The 18,382-nt window shown below is 39.5% G+C and overlaps 1 protein-coding gene across 2 annotated transcripts in view; it reads left to right on the forward strand.

Moving 5' to 3' along the window:
* Window positions 1–10,298: 10,298 nt before the first annotated feature.
* The window catches only part of gtf2ird1 (GTF2I repeat domain containing 1), a 115,090-nt gene continuing 107,006 nt past the window's right edge, over window positions 10,299–18,382 (forward strand). Inside the window, exon 1 of one of the 2 annotated variants that reach the window (XM_051930776.1) lies at window positions 10,299–11,141. The gene's annotated coding sequence lies outside the window, so the exon portion shown is untranslated. The remainder of the gene's footprint in view (window positions 11,142–18,382) is intronic. The other variant, XM_051930777.1, reaches the window with a different exon arrangement.

Below are 18,382 nucleotides of genomic sequence, written 5' to 3' on the forward strand. Positions count from 1 at the left end.
CATAGATAAAACTTGATATATCTGTATATTATAAGCTGATTTCTGTCTGTCCAGCAATTACATCTGGTTGGGAAAATTCACTGTTAACATTTGCAATCTGCCATCTGTTGGAATGTATTGTGTAATGTACATAGTAATAAAATGCATCACACTTTCTGCTTGAGAATATAAGCACCACATTCAAATTTTTGAAATCTGTCTAGCGTACAGTATCTGTCTATAAAGACAATAGTAGAAGCTGGTAATGTTTAAAAAAATGAATACTAAAGCTATACTAAGTCTCACTGCACCCCATTTAGTTAGTTAGAGTTTCCATAGATCTTTACTACTATTGTGTATATTGTCAGCCCCGCATGTGCCCAACGTGTTTTGTTGGCTCTGTGAAGGTAGGAGATGGGAAATTGAGCTTGACGTGACACCCTCTTTGAACCTGGAATGGAGGAAGATGGCCAGAAGAACCTCTGAAGTCCTTGGAAGTCCTACCCCTCTTGCCTTGTCCACTGTTTAAACAAAAGCCAAAGTGAAAGTATTCACAGGACCAGCCTTTAAAAGAGATGGACCACCATTAATCAGGAGCTTCACAGCCTTACTGGAAGGCACCTTATTCCAAACCATATTACTGTTCCTGTACCACGTAATTTTTCCTCTTGACATCATGGCTATTAAATAAGGAATCCATAACGGACCCCAACACTTCATCTGTATATTTTGTATTTTTTTACAATATTCAGTCTTAAGTAGGAAGGAGTGAAGCAGCTGAAAGTATTTTCAGGGTGTTATTGAGACTCGATGTCTTCTGACTCCTGATTATTATTTGAGGTATTTTAATCAGAGCTCACTAAGCAAAACTGTTGCAATTGTTTTGTTACTTAGGAAGGTCCTTTGTGTACCTTCCTGGTATTGCTGAGGTATTGGTAAGTGTAGGATTATTTAATTACCGTTTATTTTCCCCTCATTTCATTATTTTAATGTCTTGTTTATTTTCGGGCAGGACGCCATTTTGCCTACTGTTCTGGATCTCATCTCGCGGCCACTGTGATCTGTGCTGCAATCTGGTTTTCCAGTAAAAACAAGGTGGGTCATGTGATGTGGTCAGTATCACTCGGTGGATAAACTCTGTGATAATAAAGTCTTCTTAATGTTAGGTAATTTCTCTTTCAAGTAGTCCTAGTGTTAGAATCCTCAGTCTCTTGTCTTAGAACCTGATTTTGTTCTTTGACATCAAGTTTGCTCTTGCCTTTTGGTTTTGTCATTTCGATTGTTCTGTTCTTCTGGTTTTGACTTTGGCAAACTTTGAACTTTTGTTTATCTAATCTGGTTATTTCCTCACAATAATTTTGGGCACTCCCTACAGTGCTCACAACAAAAACAATGGGTCATTTTTATCATTATGTCACTTGCCCCACTTGTCACAACAGAGTGCTTGATCAGTAATAAAGGAACATTATAGGTGTTTACAAATCAAAAGCTGAACATCCACTGGGTTCATCAGACCAATGATGTGTCCAAATCATTCCTACATATAAAATAGTCTTTAAAATGGAAAAGCTAAGTAGTTAAATTAATTAAAGTCTGCGACAAGGAGTCTGTTGAGTGCCTGCTTGGCTCTTTTAAATGCACTGACTGGTCCGTGTTTAAAGAACCCTTGTAATGATCTCAGAAAAGGAGATCTAACAATAGTACAACATTAAAAACATTCAGGCAATGAAAAAACTCCACAAAGGCGAGCAATAATGTTTGTGAAGATGCAGATGCAGGGTCAGAGAACCAGGAAGTCAAAGAGATACACCAATCCTCCAAAAACTGACAAAACACAAAGAGAAAGTTATAGGGAAAATCACCATGCAGGCCAAAGGTTCAAAAATATATATCAAAGCCATACCTTTAGGGAAACTTTATTCATAAAGTTGCACACAATTTCTTCTACACCACCTTCTTGTCTTCTTGTGTTTTATATTTTCCTGCTGCCCAGACATTCCTGCTACATAATTTTGACTCAGGTGACCAGATAGATAGACAGCAGCAGCTCTCTGCATATCCGGTTCTATTGTAAGTACTTACTTCCTAACCACTTGTTTTGTGTGCTGGCATATATTTCTGATGAGAACGCTTGTCATTACTCTGAATATTTTGACAATGTGAGATCCTATTTGAAGTGAAATATTAATAAAATTGACCAAAAGTCTCCAAATGAGGTATTAAAAGAACATACTTGAACCTAAGAGTAATGAGGATCTGTACATTTCCTGACTTTAAGGAATATCACAAGACAATTACAATAGCAAGGATCAGCCTCATTTCTTATCATTGGAATAAGCATTGTTAATTATTGGACTGCTAGGCAAAATTTACAAAGAATATCGATTATTTTCTAAGAATGGAGCATGCGTCATTTCCATTGATATCTGTTTTTCCTCAGGATTCCAGTTGGTAACCCCCCAGGCAGACACGTAATCCAGTCATTCCTTTTGGAAATGGCCAACTACCTGCCGTAGTGAAGTGTTACATGGGTGTCCCCTTGGCCTGGTCCAGCCGCTCAGGTCCTCAGCAATCAGGATCCTGTGAGCCGGATCACGCTCAGGGAACCATAGTGCTGTAACTGACACTCCTTCACAATTCAGGCAATGTGCCTCATTCAGGATCGACACAAATTCAAACCAGCAATACCCAAGGATTCTCTGAAGAGAAACAATACCAAAGGAATCCATTCTTCGTCCGAGGTCACTGGATAGAGTCCATGTCTTGCAACCACATAGCAAAACAGGGAGCACCAGGACTCTAAAGACTTGAACATTTATCCTTATATACAGTTAGGTCCATAAATATTTGGACAGAGACAACTTTTTTCTAATTTTGGTTCTGTACATTACCACAATGAATTTTAAATGAAACAACTCAGATGCAGTTGAAGTGCAGACTTTCAGCTTTAATTCAGTGGGGTGAACAAAACGATTGCATAAAAATGGGAGGCAACTAAAGCATTTTTTAACACAATCCCTTCATTTCAGGGGCTCAAAAGTAATTGGACAAATTAAATAACTGGAAATAAAATGTTCATTTCTAATACTTGGTTGAAAACCCTTTGCTGGCAATGACAGCCTGAAGTCTTGAACTCATGGACATCACCAGATGCTGGGTTTCCTCCTTTTTAATGCTCTGCCAGGCCTTTACTGCAGCGGCTTTCAGTTGCTGTTTGTTTGTGGGCCTTTCTGTCTGAAGTTTAGTCTTCAACAAGTGAAATGCCTGCTCAATTAGGTTAAGATCGGGGCCTCATGTATAAACGGTGCATACGCACAGAAATGTTGCATACGAACGTTTCCACTCTCAAATCGCGATGTATAAAACCTAAACTTGGCGTAAAGCCACGCACTTTTCCACGGTACCTCATGCCCTGGCGTACGCAATTTCTCCGCTCGGTTTTGCAGACTGGCGGCACCCAGCGTCAAAGCAGTGCTACTGTTCCTGTGTGGTCACCCTTTCTTTCTTAGACCCACATTCCTGATGCGGCTTTATAAATACACTGAAACTAACTGCATATTGTTTATTAGTGTAATGCATCTGATTGTAATTAACCTGCAGCAATATAATGGTCCAGGGAATAGCCATAGTATTCCAAATACAATAACTGCTTTAGCGTTGTTACTCTCAATGCATCTTCTTCTTCTTTCAGCTGCTCCCGTTAAGGGTTGCCACAGCAGATCATCTTTTTCCATATTACACTCACTGCACCACTCGGAGTATTTATATCACTGTATCTGAGTGGGGAATCACAACAGCAGCTGATCGGAAAGAGAATTATCGGTATACAGCATGAAGCAGACGCTGATTCAGCCACGGCAAAACGTTTCCGAGACTTCCCTGTACGGACTTCGCGGTTTAGAAAAAGTTTCATCCCAAGAACTATAAACGCACTCAATCAGTCCATCAAAGTGCTCCTTGTAGAACTGTTTGCGCGTATTTACATATGATGACGATATCATTTTTAAGATGAAATGCAGCAAAATATGTTGATTATATTATACAGATGAAATTTTAACTTCATTTAAATAATCTGTATTGTTAATAATTAAACATGTGAGGACACGGTGCCGCAGCGCTAGTTAGTTCATGGATTGTTCCTGCATTGCGTTGTATTCTTGCTCGTGCTGACGCGACACTGGAAGGATAGATGGATAGAATAATTAAACATGTACTATGAAGATATTTCAATGTTCCTTAAAAGTTTTGAAGAATCGGCATTCTAAGCTTACAGATGGCTTCACGTCAATATAGCTGATTGTGTGGCGATTGGGTATTTGGAGAAAGAAAAGTAAGGACAGGAATTGGAGGTTAGTACGTTTGAAAGAGACAGTACTGCTGCAATAAATTATTTCATCGAAGGTCGCGCATGGCGCAGCAAGCCTCTTGCGTGAGACATGAACAAGCACTGCACCACTGTGTTCCCATGTTTAATAACATGCTTTAACTCCTATCATCATGAAAAAGATATCACGTATACATCTCAGTATTTTAATTATTCAGAGAGCTGTAATATCACGAATGTAATGGATTATGTGTCCTGTCGGAGAAAAATAAAGCCCGTTTAAGAAGCAGGTAGTGATTCACACACATAGAGCACAAAGAAGATCAAATACAGAACAAAGCATTTAATGTGCTACTTTAGTTACAATGGGATTTGAGAAACTAGTAAATTAAATGATTTTAAGATGAAGTTTATGATGTTCTACTTTAATGGCAAAATAAACTATGTGATTAAAGTGGAAATTTCGAGATTAAAGTTGACATTTCGTGCTTTTTTCCCACTGTGTGCCTATTTTTTTTTTCTGTACCCTAATAAGCTTTCATATGACACTCAGATGGTGGGCTACGACTTGCCTTTTCACGGCGACTTTGATATGTGATTTCTTTTTTATTTCGGGCACTGTGCGACTTTGTGAACTTGAGCTTTCGAGTTTCTCCGACACTCTGTCAGTTGATCAACTTCATTTTGTTGATTATACCACTGTTTAAACCAACAAATAGTACGTTTTTCCTTTGCCTCCACTTGGTATTCGCTGAAATTCTTATATTTTCCCTCGTGCTTTTCCCATTGTCTTTTCACAGAAGGCTGAGCTTAAGGGCTATTTATATTGATTTGCATATTCAAAGAGGCGTAATTCTGGGAGGAGCTGGGTCGGGACAGAAGGCGCGTGCACGTGCGTTACTTTTCACGCTGATCTGAATTTATGTAGCGGAAGAACGTGGAAGTTTGCGTATGTACAGATTCCTGCATCTGGATTTTTCTGTGCGTACGCACATTCCTGCTTTTGTGCTTATGCCATGTTATAGTGTGAGTTCTACGCACGGCGTTATGCATGAGGCCCCAGGTGACTGACTTGGCCATTCAAGAATTTTCCACTTCTTTGCTTTAATAAACTCCTGGGTTGCTTTGGCTGTATGTTTTGGGTCATTGTCCATCTGTATCATGAAACACCGCCCAATCAATTTGACTGCATTTAGCTGGATTTGAGCAGACAGTATGTCTCTGAACACCTCAGAATTCATTCGGCTGCTTCTGTCCTGTGTCACATCATCAATAAACACTAGTGTCCCAGTGCCACTGGCAGCCATGCACACCCAAGCCATCACATTGCCTCCACCGTGTTTTACAGATGATGTGGTATGCTTTGGATAATGAGCTGTTCCACTCCTTCTTCATACTTTTTTCTTGCCATCATTCTGGTAGAGGATGATCTTGGTTTCATCTGTCCAAAGAATGTTTTTCCAGAACTGTGCTGGCTTTTTTAGATGTTCTTTAGCAAAGTCCAATCTAGCCTTTCTAATCTTGAGGCTTATGAGTGGCTTAAACCTTGCAGTGCATCATCTGTATTTACTTTCATGCAGTCTTCTCTTTATGGTAGACTTGGATATCGATACGCCTACCCCCTGGAGAGTGTTGTTCACTTGCTTGGCTGTTGTGAAGGGGTTTCTCTTCACCATGGAAATGATTCTGCGATCATCCACCATTGTTGTCTTCCGTGGACGTCCAGGTCTTTTTGCATTGCTGAGTTCACCAGTGCTTGCTTTCTTTCTCAGGATGTACCAAACTGTAGATTTTGCCACTCGTAATATTGTAGCAATTTCTCAGATGTGTTTTTTCTGTTTTCGCAGCTTCAGGATGGCTTCTTTCACCTGCATGGAGAGCTCCTTTGACCGCATGTTGTTTGTTCACAGCAGAATCTTCTACACGCGAGCACCACACCTCAAATCAACTCCAGGCCTTTTATCTGCTTAATTGATAATGACATAACGACGGACTTGCCCACACCTGCCCATGAAATAGCCTTTGAGTCAATTGTCTAATTACTTTTGAGCCCCTGAAATGATGGGATTGTGTTCAAAAAATGCTTTAGTTGCCTCACATTTTTATGCAATCATTTTGTTCACCCCACTGAATTAAAGCTGAAAGTCTGCACTTCAACTACATCTGAGTTGTTACATTTAAAATTCATTGTGGTAATGTACAGAACCAAAATTAGAAAAAAGTTGTCTCTGTCCAAATATTTATGGACCTAACTGTATCTCTCTTAAAAGGACACCATAGTCAAAATCAGCTATGCCCATCGCTCCCACAGTTTCATCCTCACTGTAGCATCAAACACGCCCCAGCCCTGCTGCAGACTGGACAACCAATTGACCTCACCAACTTAGACACAAAGACCCCCAGTGATCCGTAAACCTAGCACTATGGTTACGTGTGGGCTAATGTTGTTATGCCTGTGTTAATGGACTTGCACATCAAACACTTATACAACATGTCTGATAAGGACACAACTGTGTACGTTAGAGTTTTACAGTTTGCACTATACAAACAAGAAAGGGCAAAGTCACAGTCTGTCTGACGTAGGCCTGATGACCTTTCTGCCCCCCAAGAGCAGCCCCTCCCCATGTATTGTGCAGTTTGGTATGGTGCTGGCTATTATAAATTATTTAAATGCTATTGTACAATGATCTGACACTGAGTCTCTTAACCAATGATGGTTCTACGTTCCATCTACTGTGAGATTCCATTTCAAGCATTGGGTTTTGCCAAGCAGGACAAAACAGGAGAAAAATAACTTGTGGGACTCATGACTGTAATAGCCAGTCATGATTCTTGCCATAATTACAGTTGTCAACGGGCAAAAATGCAGTCAGAACACAATGCTAAAATAACAGGTCAGGAGCCGTGATTTAAATGCAGAGACCACTGATTTCTAAAAGTGGCATCTCTAATTGTGAACGGGTGATCATTAGAAGGTGTTGGGACACTATAGTTAAACACTTCGTCTCCTGCACTAGTTTTATTTAGTGTTGGATGTCTCCATCTTCTAATTAAAATACACGCTCAAGGGTAAAGGCATCAGTGGAAGGTATAGGGGTAACGTGCAGACAGTTAACCACTAAATGTAATTGATAACCAGAAAAGAGAATTACTACTGTACTTTCTGGTTAGAAAGATCCTTAATGCAGACATTTTATTTTTAATTCTGATAAAAAATAACTATTTTATTTTGTTGATGTTGTTAACTAAATTATAAAGTTATCTCATTTCTCTTGTAACAGCTGCAGAAATGAAGAACTGGGGTACGATTACAGCATATGCAGCGCATGGCTTTCTCTAACCCCACGGGAGAGTAAAGGTCATAGTATGTGTGAAAAGATGCTCGAGTGGCAAGAGGTTTTAAGGGCACAGGCACTGCCAAGACTGCACAGTGCCATGGAAAAGCTTGACCCACACTGGCAGGTGCAAAGCAACTAGAAATACAAGTGGCAGAACACATGGAACACTAGAGATGGGCCTGGATCTTCAGAGAGGCAGCACTTCTGGACAGTGTGAGATGAACCAGAATAACATAATATTTATATACAGCATAATATGTGCAACAAGGTGCTAGAAAGCAAGTGAATTAGTAGGTGCCATTCTGTTTTGAGAAAAAGTGAAGTGAGGAATTGCTGGCAACAGGATGCAAGATCTGTAGGCCTGCATATGGTGGCATGTAGTCTCTACCTGGAGAAGCTAATGTTGCACTCCATTTACCGTGGAAGTCAGAATGACGTCACACCCGAGTTGACCACGTTCCAGTAAAACCAATAAGGATGCGTGCAGGAAAACCGTTGTTGTGCTTTGTCCTTCAGAATAAATAGCAGTTGATAACAATGGATTATGCAGTATTTTGCATATCCAAACACCATAGCAAGATGTCTACAGATAGAAGTTGAACAGTACTATATACAGTATATTAGAACATTAGAATATTAGAACACTCTAGACAAGAACAGGCCATTCAGCCCAACAAAGCTCGCAAGTCCTATCCACTTATTTCTTCCAAAAAAACATCAAGTCGAGTTTTGAAAGTCCCCAACGTCTTACTGTCTACCACACTACTTGGTAGCTTATTCCAAGTGTCTATTGTTCTTTGTGTAAAGAAAAACTTCCTAATGTGTGTGCAAAATTTACCCTTAACAAGCTTCCAACTGTGTCCCCGTGTTCTTGATGAACTAATTTTAAAATAACAGTCTTGATCCACTGTACTGATTCCCTTCATAATTTTAAACACTTCAGTCATGTCACCTCTTAATCTTCTTTTGCTTAAACTGTATAGGCTCAGCTCTTTTAATCTTTCCTCATAATTCATCCCCTGTAGCCCTGGAATCAGCCTAGTTGCTCTTCTCTGGACTTTTTCTAGTGATGCAATGTCCTTTTTGTAGCCTGGAGACCAAAACTGCACACAGTACTCCAGATGAGGCCTCACCAGTGCATTATAAAGGTTGAGCATAACCTCCTTGGACTTGTACTCCTCACATCGTGTTATATAACCGAACATTCTGTTACCCTTCTTAATGGTTTCTGAACACTGTCGGGAAGTCGATAGCTTAGAGTCCACTATGACTCCTAAATCCTTCTCATAAGGTGTACTCTCGATTTTCCGACCGCCCATTGTGTATTCAAACTTAACATTTTTACTTCCTATGTGTAATACTTTACATTTACTGACATTAAATTTCATCTGCCACAAATCTGCCCAAGCCTGTATGCTATCCATGTCCTTCTGTAATGATATAATGGATTCCAAATTATCTGCTAATCCACCTGTCTTGGATATCATCTTCAAACTTAACCAGCTTGTTACTTATATTCCTATCTAAATCATTTATATATATTAAAAATGGCAGCGGCTTTAGCACTGACCCCTGTGGAACACCACTCTTAACATCGGCCAGTTCTGATGAGGTTCCTTGCACCATCACCCTCTGCTTCCTGTGTCTGAGCCAACTCCCACTTCTTTTAATTTGATTCCCTGCCTCTCATGTGGCACCTTATCAAATGCTTTCTGAAAGTCAAGATAAATAATATCATATGCTCCACTTTGATCGTTTCCTTTTGTTGCCTCCTCATAGAATTCCAATATAATAATTCCATATGTCTGATTTAATGAGACACAAATAAACAGAAGTGCTAATACACAGTATAATACTACAGTTTTCACTAAGGTTGGCGGTGTAAGTCACCATCTTGGATTGACGTCATGATCTGAAGTCGGACAAACTCACACATGACAGACCACAACTGAGTTTCTGAGTTGGAAACCCAATTTAAGGGGGCGCTCCAGTTGAATTTTCCAACCAGGAACTTGGACTGCCCACTTCAGATGAAATGCAGCATAAGGCCTGGTTGCTCACTCTTAAGACAAGTCTAGGCAGGACAATCAGGAGAACAGTGTTCTCCCATCCATTTTGGGGTAGTATAGATTTCCCTTTAATGGATAACAGAGCAGTTGCTGTGAAGCTCTTCAGAGACTGCTAAATTCTCATGGCACAGGCCCACCAAACAAAATTCTTTTAAAATGGGGGCTGAAGCAGACCTCTTGACCTTTAATGTTTGAGTGTTAAGATGTCTTTTGGTAGATGTGTACTGAGTCTGGTGGTTTGAAAAGGCCAGCACAGAGTGATGGGAGATTAGATGAAGAATGATTTTTTGGGTAAACGGACAAGCTACCACAGACAAGTAGACAACAGTTCAGGTTTTGTGTTGTAAACTCCAGAGTGAAAGCAGTGTGGCTGCCCGCTGCACAACCATGCCATCTCACCTTTTAAAAATAAACTTTATTATACTTGCATATTGGTATATTTTGCCTTTGCTCAAAGTAACCTACAAAGTCATTGTTTTATTTTTTTAAACTAGGAGCTGATGCAGGTTTAGGGTTTGTTCAGGGTTAAATCCACACTATCTTTTGGGGTTTAAATGGGCGAAAGTAAATGCCTTATACAGTGCTTATTCATAACGATGATTACAATATTATATTAAATGATCCGCTCTGTTAAAAATAAAAACCAAAATGAGCCCGTATGTTTCAAACATGTAACATATTTCCCATATACCCATCAACAAGAATACAGCAATATATTTAACAAAACAACATCATGAGAATAACATTTCCTTAAACTGATTAGTTTTACAGAAATACACCGGCGCAAGAGCGAGAACTGCTCCCAAATCAAGCCGCCCATTGTTGACAGCGGCGGGGACAATAATCCTAATCCACACGCGGCGGGTAGGCGCTCTTGCGCTTGGCAGGCGCTGAAGTCGCTCGGCTTTTTCTGCTTCTCGCTTTACCTTCTCTCTCATGTTTTCCCTTTTTTGTAGCCGCCCGCTGCAATTATTATCGGCGTTTCATTGTGGCGCGCGTGAGCCGAGCGCCCGTTTTCCCCCGCGATGCTCCAGAGGTTCCTTAATCCTGTATGTAAATTACAGCCAATAGAGGATGGCGTTGAGTTGGGCTGGGATTAGCGGAGGGGCGAATGAGTTTCAATTTTACTGGATTACAGAACAAAGAGAGGAAAAAGGGGGCGACGAGCACCGCTAAAGAGAAGAGAAGGGGAAGGGGAGCGGTAATCCGGTCCGGAGGTGCCGCGGGCCACACTGAGTGACGGGGACAGCCGCCCGGGATGTGCCGGATTAAACCTGCGGCCCGGGAGCACATTTAGGAAAGACGCTTCTAGTCGTTTGGGTCGGATTATCTACACAGAAGGAGGCATTTGCCTCCCCCACCTCTGCTATTCCGGGATTGCAGCGTTTGGGATTGTACCCGATTGTTCATTTTTTTCCCCTTTTTAGGTAAGTTTTTTACGTGTTACAATTCATATTTTTCATTTGGGTATTTTCTTTTTCATTTAGACAAAAAAAAAACAAAATACCAGATATGAAGCTTTTCTGGGGACACGTGACTCAATTGTATCTGCCAGGATTATAATTTTTTGGAGGCGTATGTTTATGTGTTTTGTAGATGATCGGGGAAAAAAGAACGCAAAAAAGGAACGATGGGGTTAAGGGGATCCCCTTGCTGAGTTTTTTTTTTTTTTTTTGGCTTGCTGCTGCGCGTTTAGAACAGGGGAGTTGCCTATCAAAGGGTTGGGGGCGGCAATTGAGAATAAAGAGAATATAGAAGAGAATAAGGCAGTGATTGAGCCTGCGTTGTTTACCTCTGTTGTTCTTAGCCTAGATCCGAATCGCCTGTCTGCAGTGCCGTCCCACCGGGACTCTGATGCAGCCGGCTAGCTTCACGTGCCCGTAACTGTCAACAGCCGTCCTCATTTGCATATCGGTGCTTCACACCACACACATCCGCGTGTCTCCTTCTGAGCGTTTATACGAGCGGCCGATTCCAGGGGGTATTAATTACAATATAGCGCCTTCCACTGGAAAGTACTTATAAGGCCAGTAAGTGAATGCAGGCGAAAATCTTTAGTAATTACTTTTATTTTTTCCTTGAACATTTTCAAAGGTTCAGTGTCCATTAGCACGGAAATCCTGATTTGATGGTCAGTACTCAATTGAGACTATATAGTGCCCTGCTTCAGTGACTCCACAAATACCTGCCTGTTCGTTGTGTAGTGAAGGGTTAAGCAGATGTTAATATTAGATATCCGTGCCAGTCTTTCAGTCCGCCGTTATTGTTTGTGTCACTTTCTTAATGAGATGTCGCAAACTGATTTGTCTTCGTTTACCAATAACGCAGTGAACAAAACAATGGTGTGCAACTGACAAAACCGAGAATGAATTCAACGGGAAAAAAATCGGGGAAATCAAAAATAAGGTTAGCAATTCTGGAAGTAGATTATTTTTTTCTTGCCACTTGTTTGTCGATATTTGGATTCTTTAAGAATATATTTTATTTATATAAAATCCCATACGGTCATATTTTTTTATTGTATGTGGTGTTTTATTTTAACTGTACACTATTTGCAATAATGCGCAGCACTAGTTAAAGTTTTATAAAAATAAATGGAAAGTAATGTTGGGTTCTGCTGGAAAGGTGTCCCATCCAGGTTGTTTCCTGCCTTTCATTCCGTGCTACCAGAGTGGGGCTCCAGCCTCTATGACCCATATTTGGACAGTGAATAGATGATAAAAAGACATGTGGGAAAAGAAAATCACTAAAACTCTCTTAAATAGTTAATGGCTTACTTAGGCAAATAAATGTAATCCTTCATGATATACATAACTCAGGTGTAATGTACTTCACCGTTTTTGCATTTTTTCTTTAGATATAAAGTGTGTATGTACAGCATGTCTTCTTGCACCTTTCAAGTGAGCTTCTGGAGATTCTTAGAAGCAGTTAAAGGCCTAGGTGATCCATTGATAATCCCCCATTTAGCCATCTTTCCTTTTTTGTAATTCCTCGTGTACTTAAGATTTATGGAAAGCAAGAGGCTATCTCCGCAGCATTGTGTGCAAGGTAGGAACCAACCATGGCCCGGGTACCAGTCGATCACAGGATTGCTGGATTATAGTGCATTTAAATAGGTGTGTTTATTGTTTTAAACAGATGACCTAAGTCATAGAACCACATATAAACTAAGAACAACCGAAAGACATTAGAGTTCTAGCCACAAATACAGGGTCACTGTAAAGTCCTGGTTCAGTTTCAAATAATCATAACGTCAGTTCTATACATGATACAGCGAATCTGTAAAAAGGGTAAGTGAAAGAATTGCCTATGTTTTTGCATAAGTGTATTCATGAAATCATAAATTTTCAACTTGTCCACAATCGCCATGTGTGCAAACTGCTGATACGATTCTGAAATACTGTAAATATGTTTTGCAGTTGATTTTCAGTAATTGCATTAGTTATCCTAGTCCACAATTCATCTAAAGAACGTGGTTTAGTTGTGTGGTACATCTTTCTCGTGGTGGGTTCTAAATCTTCTTTGGGCCACGATGACTGGTCAGCCACAGGGTACAGTTTACTTTCTCTTTCATTGAAGACATGTGTTAATTGTAATTCTGAGAACAGGGTAATGAACTCACTTAAAATTCATAAACCATTACAAATATATTAATACATTATAATGAAATAAATGAATCATGTTTTACAATGTTCTTTACAGATTGATTTTTGTCCTGCATACAACAGAAAGTCTCTAGAACTAACAAAATTTAAAAAAACGACTATTTTATATTGTCTTTTGTTAGATTGGGCCCTGATTATTTGTATACATTTTACCATTTGTGAATTTCCCCTTGGGATTGATAAAGTATCTATCTATCTATCTATCTATCTATCTATCTATCTATCTATCTATCTATCTATCTATCTATCTATCTATCTATCTATCTATCTATCATTAGAACTATTTTTTCTGTCAGGTAGGGTTTTCTCATACATACTTTTATACCATAATTTGAGTTCCTTCATGTGAGGGAGGCATCATAATATCAGAAAGAGCATAAAATATAAAATGAATGTTTAACCCTTTTTCAAAAAATTTTTAAAGTCTTTAATATTTTATGCTACAAGAATGTTTATGAAATGATGCCACCGAACACTTTCATAGTGTCACTTGTATTATTAAAAAATGTATGGCTTCCTTGCAAGCACTAACATTGCCTGCTCACGTGCTTTATCTCTACTTGGGACAATAGAAAGAGATTCAGCAAGGATGTTGAGACCAACAACAGAAAAAGAAATATTGGCAGTATTTATTCATTTAGTTTTCTAGATTATATTTTGAGACAGGGCCAGTTTCTAGCTTTGGGATCTCAGTATTTTTGCATGTGTTGATTACCAGAAAGAGTGTTTGGAGTGTGTCTTCCAGGTTTAATTTCTACACTGGATCCCATGATGCTGACATAAGCTCTGCAAAAGTTTTGATGGCATAACACATACCAGTACCTCAGCTTTACAGGGATACGTAGAGAGTGAGGTTTCAGCATGCTGTAGGATTAAGATGTAAGTAATCCAATGCTAGAACATCGATTAAATCGAAAATGCATTATACAGTAAATTGTTAACGTTTTGCAGAAATATACTTTGGCGCCATTGGTATTAACTATTAACAATACCACATATGCACAGATCCATGCATATATACGGTACAAACGCGTACCGTGCATATATAATGGATATCTATCCACCTTGGGTACCTACTTTGTCCAAATTTAAAACAAGAGTCCACACAGATTCATTTTAAAGTACAGAGCTCTCTGATTTTCATGGGGAGCTACATTTTTCACTATACTGCCAGCATTGGGTGCAAACTGGGTAGCAACTTTGAATGGATGGCAGCTTATCACATAGCATGTGGACACGCACAGCTATAATCATTCATGCCAGGCCAATTCAGAGCTGCCAAATGAAAATAACCTTTTACTTTATAGTGTCTTGTTTTGCCCAAGAGTGTCATAAGTAAGTAAAAGGAGCAAGTCTGCCACAGGATCATCCATTCATCTATTTTATATTCACAAAAAAATGCACAGTTTAAAAAAATCATCCCTCAGAAATGTTTCTTTTAATTTTATTTTGCCTCAGGACTCTGCTGTGTACACAAGACAGTATTACTACTACCACTACTACTATATAAAATGTGCGTGTATGTTTATGTGTATATATGTATGTATATATAAATACTACCACTAGTGAAAGAGCTATTTACCAAAACAAATGTGTAAATTGCTTTATAGTAGCATAATTTTATTGAGACAGTTCTGAAATATTACACATACAAGATGAGCCCACAGTCCCCTTATTATTATGAAAATCTACTCTAAGAGGATTAAAATGGTATGATAAAAGATAAATAACAAAATTACCATCCATCCATCCATTTTCCAACCCGCTGAATCCGAACACAGGGTCACGGGGGTCTGCTGGAGCCAATCCCAGCCAACACAGGGCACAAGGCAGGGAACCAATCCCGGGCAGGGTGCCAACCCACCGCAGACAAAATTACCTGTAAAAAAAAAAAATCTGAAAACATCTGACACTTCTGGCCAGTAGCTATTTACAGGTCCAGTATGAGATCACAGAATTCTTCTATCGCACTTTAATAGCAAAAAATATTTACATTCATATAGGATAACTCCCTCCCCTTCACTGCATCATTTTAAAAATAGCACTAGGCAGTAGTTTTAGGTCACCTTTAAATGATTTTCAGTTATCTTTATAAAATTGCCAATAACAAGCCTCAGATGTCTCTAGTTGGGAGTACGGTAGCACCCTTGGTGTCCTCCTCCTTATCTTATGAACCTCGATTGAATGATATGAGATGTTGCTGTGATGTACTGTATATGATCCAAGATATTCTTGCACAGATGTAGTGTACTACATACTGCATATGGCAACATTGTAGTTCAATGTTTTTAAAATGATCCAAGCTGTCAATTTAACAGTAAAGGAAAACAATGGGGATGTCCTCCACAAATACACTTTCAAGGTTGCGAAAATAGATGAATGCATAGATGCATGGCAAGATTGAAGACGACTGTTTCAGCCTTAGACTATAACAAATGCAATTACAACACATAGCAATATAAACTACTGCAGAAACTTGCATATGTGATACATTATTTTGTAAATACAGTTACAAGAATAAAAAGAACGTTGATTAGATTTTTTTTTATCTTGGTTTGATATACTTCATTAATCCATAAGGAAAAATTGTCTTTTCACATGACCTTTAGGGGTTAGAGCATAGGGTCAGCCATTTTACAGCACCCCTGGAACAATTTTCAGGTTAAGGGCCTTGCTCAAGGGCCCAGCAATTTGAATTTTCCAGATACCAGCACAGATCCTTAGCCTCAGAGCCACAACTCCGCCCTAACTGACCATTGCACTGTGGTCTGTGCAATAGTTAGCAATGCTTCCTAAGGCTTCTGGGAGCCTGTCCAGCTGCTGTTTACGTGTGTTTTGCACAATCACTTTCTGCCTTACATTGTCCAGTGCTGTTGGGACAGGTTTTTGGATCTGAATTGCCCAACACCTATACCTTAACCTTTTATATAACATCTGTCTTAGAAGACAAGTCATGTGTGTGTGATGATGCTGACAGCAGAATACAAATATACTTGTGAAATAACTTAACATGTTTGGTGAAATCATTTTTTTCAAGGATGGGACCTAGGCTTCCACAATAAATATGCCATGTAAATTATGTTTGAAAGTTTTATGGTATGAATTGTGTGACCACTGGGGGAGTTGTCTCAGACCATCAAACCCCACACAAAGCTGCACTGGTTCAAGAAGTCTTATTTTTGTTTTTACCTTCCACAAGATCTCCTTCCCACCAAAATCACCATAGCTGCATTTCTTTCCTCTCCTGGACTTCTTCTTCCAACGTGTGCTTTGTCTTCCTCCTCTCCCAGCTCCCACATCCTTGAGTTCATCAAGAACACGGGGGCACATTTTGAAACTTGTTAAGGGTAAATTTTGCACAAACATTAGGAAGTCTTTCCTTACATAGATAACCATAGACACTTGGAATGAGCTACCAAGTAGTGTGGTAGACAGTAAGACTTTAGGGACTTTCAAAACAAGACTTGATGCATTTTTAGAGGAATTAAGTGGATAGGAACGGTGAGCTTTGTTGGGTTGAATGGCCTGTTCTTGTCTAGATTGTTCTATTGTTCTAAGGTAGAGTAGCTTTTTTAATGCTGGACCAGGGTGTACTTCCAGTGCTGCAAAATTGTATCCAGGATGCACTTCCGGGACAGGCATGAATTCTTTAGGACAGGGGACTTTCCTCCCAGCAGCCTCCTCTTGCAGCACCCAAGGAACAGAGCAGGGCTGCTCATCAGGACTACAACTTGCATGCAACACTAAGGGTGTGCACATAGGAATCCTACCAGCAGGATAATGCCACCCAGCCTACTTGGGGAGCACATGACCCGGGGAGGCAGTCCTTCTGTTATAATGTTATCCCAACCAGAAAAGGGAACATCCACTATCCCAGCTGGGATGTCCATCCATCTGTGTGAACCATCCATCATAAGGACATCCTGGCTGGGCATGGGACCGTCCATTCTGATTGGGATGGCAGCCAATCTATGTCAACTGTTTTGTGAAATAAAGAAATCATACCTGTCTTTTTTTTACCTGTGGGATATAAGCTGTAACAATAAATTTTGTTTTAGAATTTTAGATAATGAACGGCATAAGGAGCTTCCAGACTAAATTTAAGCGTATAATCCACTGTATTAATCCTGTGCTCAAATCTGAACATAAATGTATACATAAGGGTACTTCTTATAGTTTAAACACTGCTGATGTAATTACATTTCATCTTTGGTGGGTGGCACGGTGGTGCAATGGCTGCCTCCAGGATTCAATGTTGTGGGTTCCAGTTCTGTGACAAATTACCGTATATACTTGTGTATAAATTGGGTCTCGAAACCCAAAAAAATTATCATAAAATTAGACCCAGACTTATACACCCGTTTGAAAATACGGCACTTAATTGTTTTATTTATTTATTTTTTTTACATCTTCTTGCCTTTCCAATCTCGCACCAGTTTCTCAAACACATCGAATTTTGTTGCAGCAGTGCAGTTACCAATTTCTTTTGCCACTTCAATGACTTTTAATTTAAAACGTGCTTCATATTTTCTTCTGATTGAGTGCTCCATCGTAAATAAGGGAGGCTCTTACGATAAAGGTGTATGAGGGTGTGAGATACAAAAAACACAAAACAGTGCAAATGTTGCTTCGGAATAGTTTGGGTATTACCGTGTGGTCACGTATGCACAATACATAGAAAAAAAGGCCACGTGCTCCGTGGTTACTCTCTTAGGTGGGCGTTAGCATATCATAATCTCTTGGACCAATAGTGTGAGATTTGTACATTCGACTTATACGACCGACATTATAAAATACCAGAAATTATACTGTAAAATCAAGCCCCGACTTATACACGGGAGAACTTAAATGCGAGTATATACGGTAATTTCTGTGTGGAGTTTTTACATTCTCTCCGTGCTTATATAGATTTTGCTTCAGATACTCCGGTTCTTCTTATATATTCCAAGACATGTGTATTTGGTTAATTAGCATCTATAATTGGGCTCATTGTGAGAGTGTATGTTT

The sequence above is a fragment of the Erpetoichthys calabaricus genome, chromosome 8 (genome assembly GCF_900747795.2).
Source record: "Erpetoichthys calabaricus chromosome 8, fErpCal1.3, whole genome shotgun sequence".
NCBI lineage: Eukaryota > Metazoa > Chordata > Cladistia > Polypteriformes > Polypteridae > Erpetoichthys > Erpetoichthys calabaricus.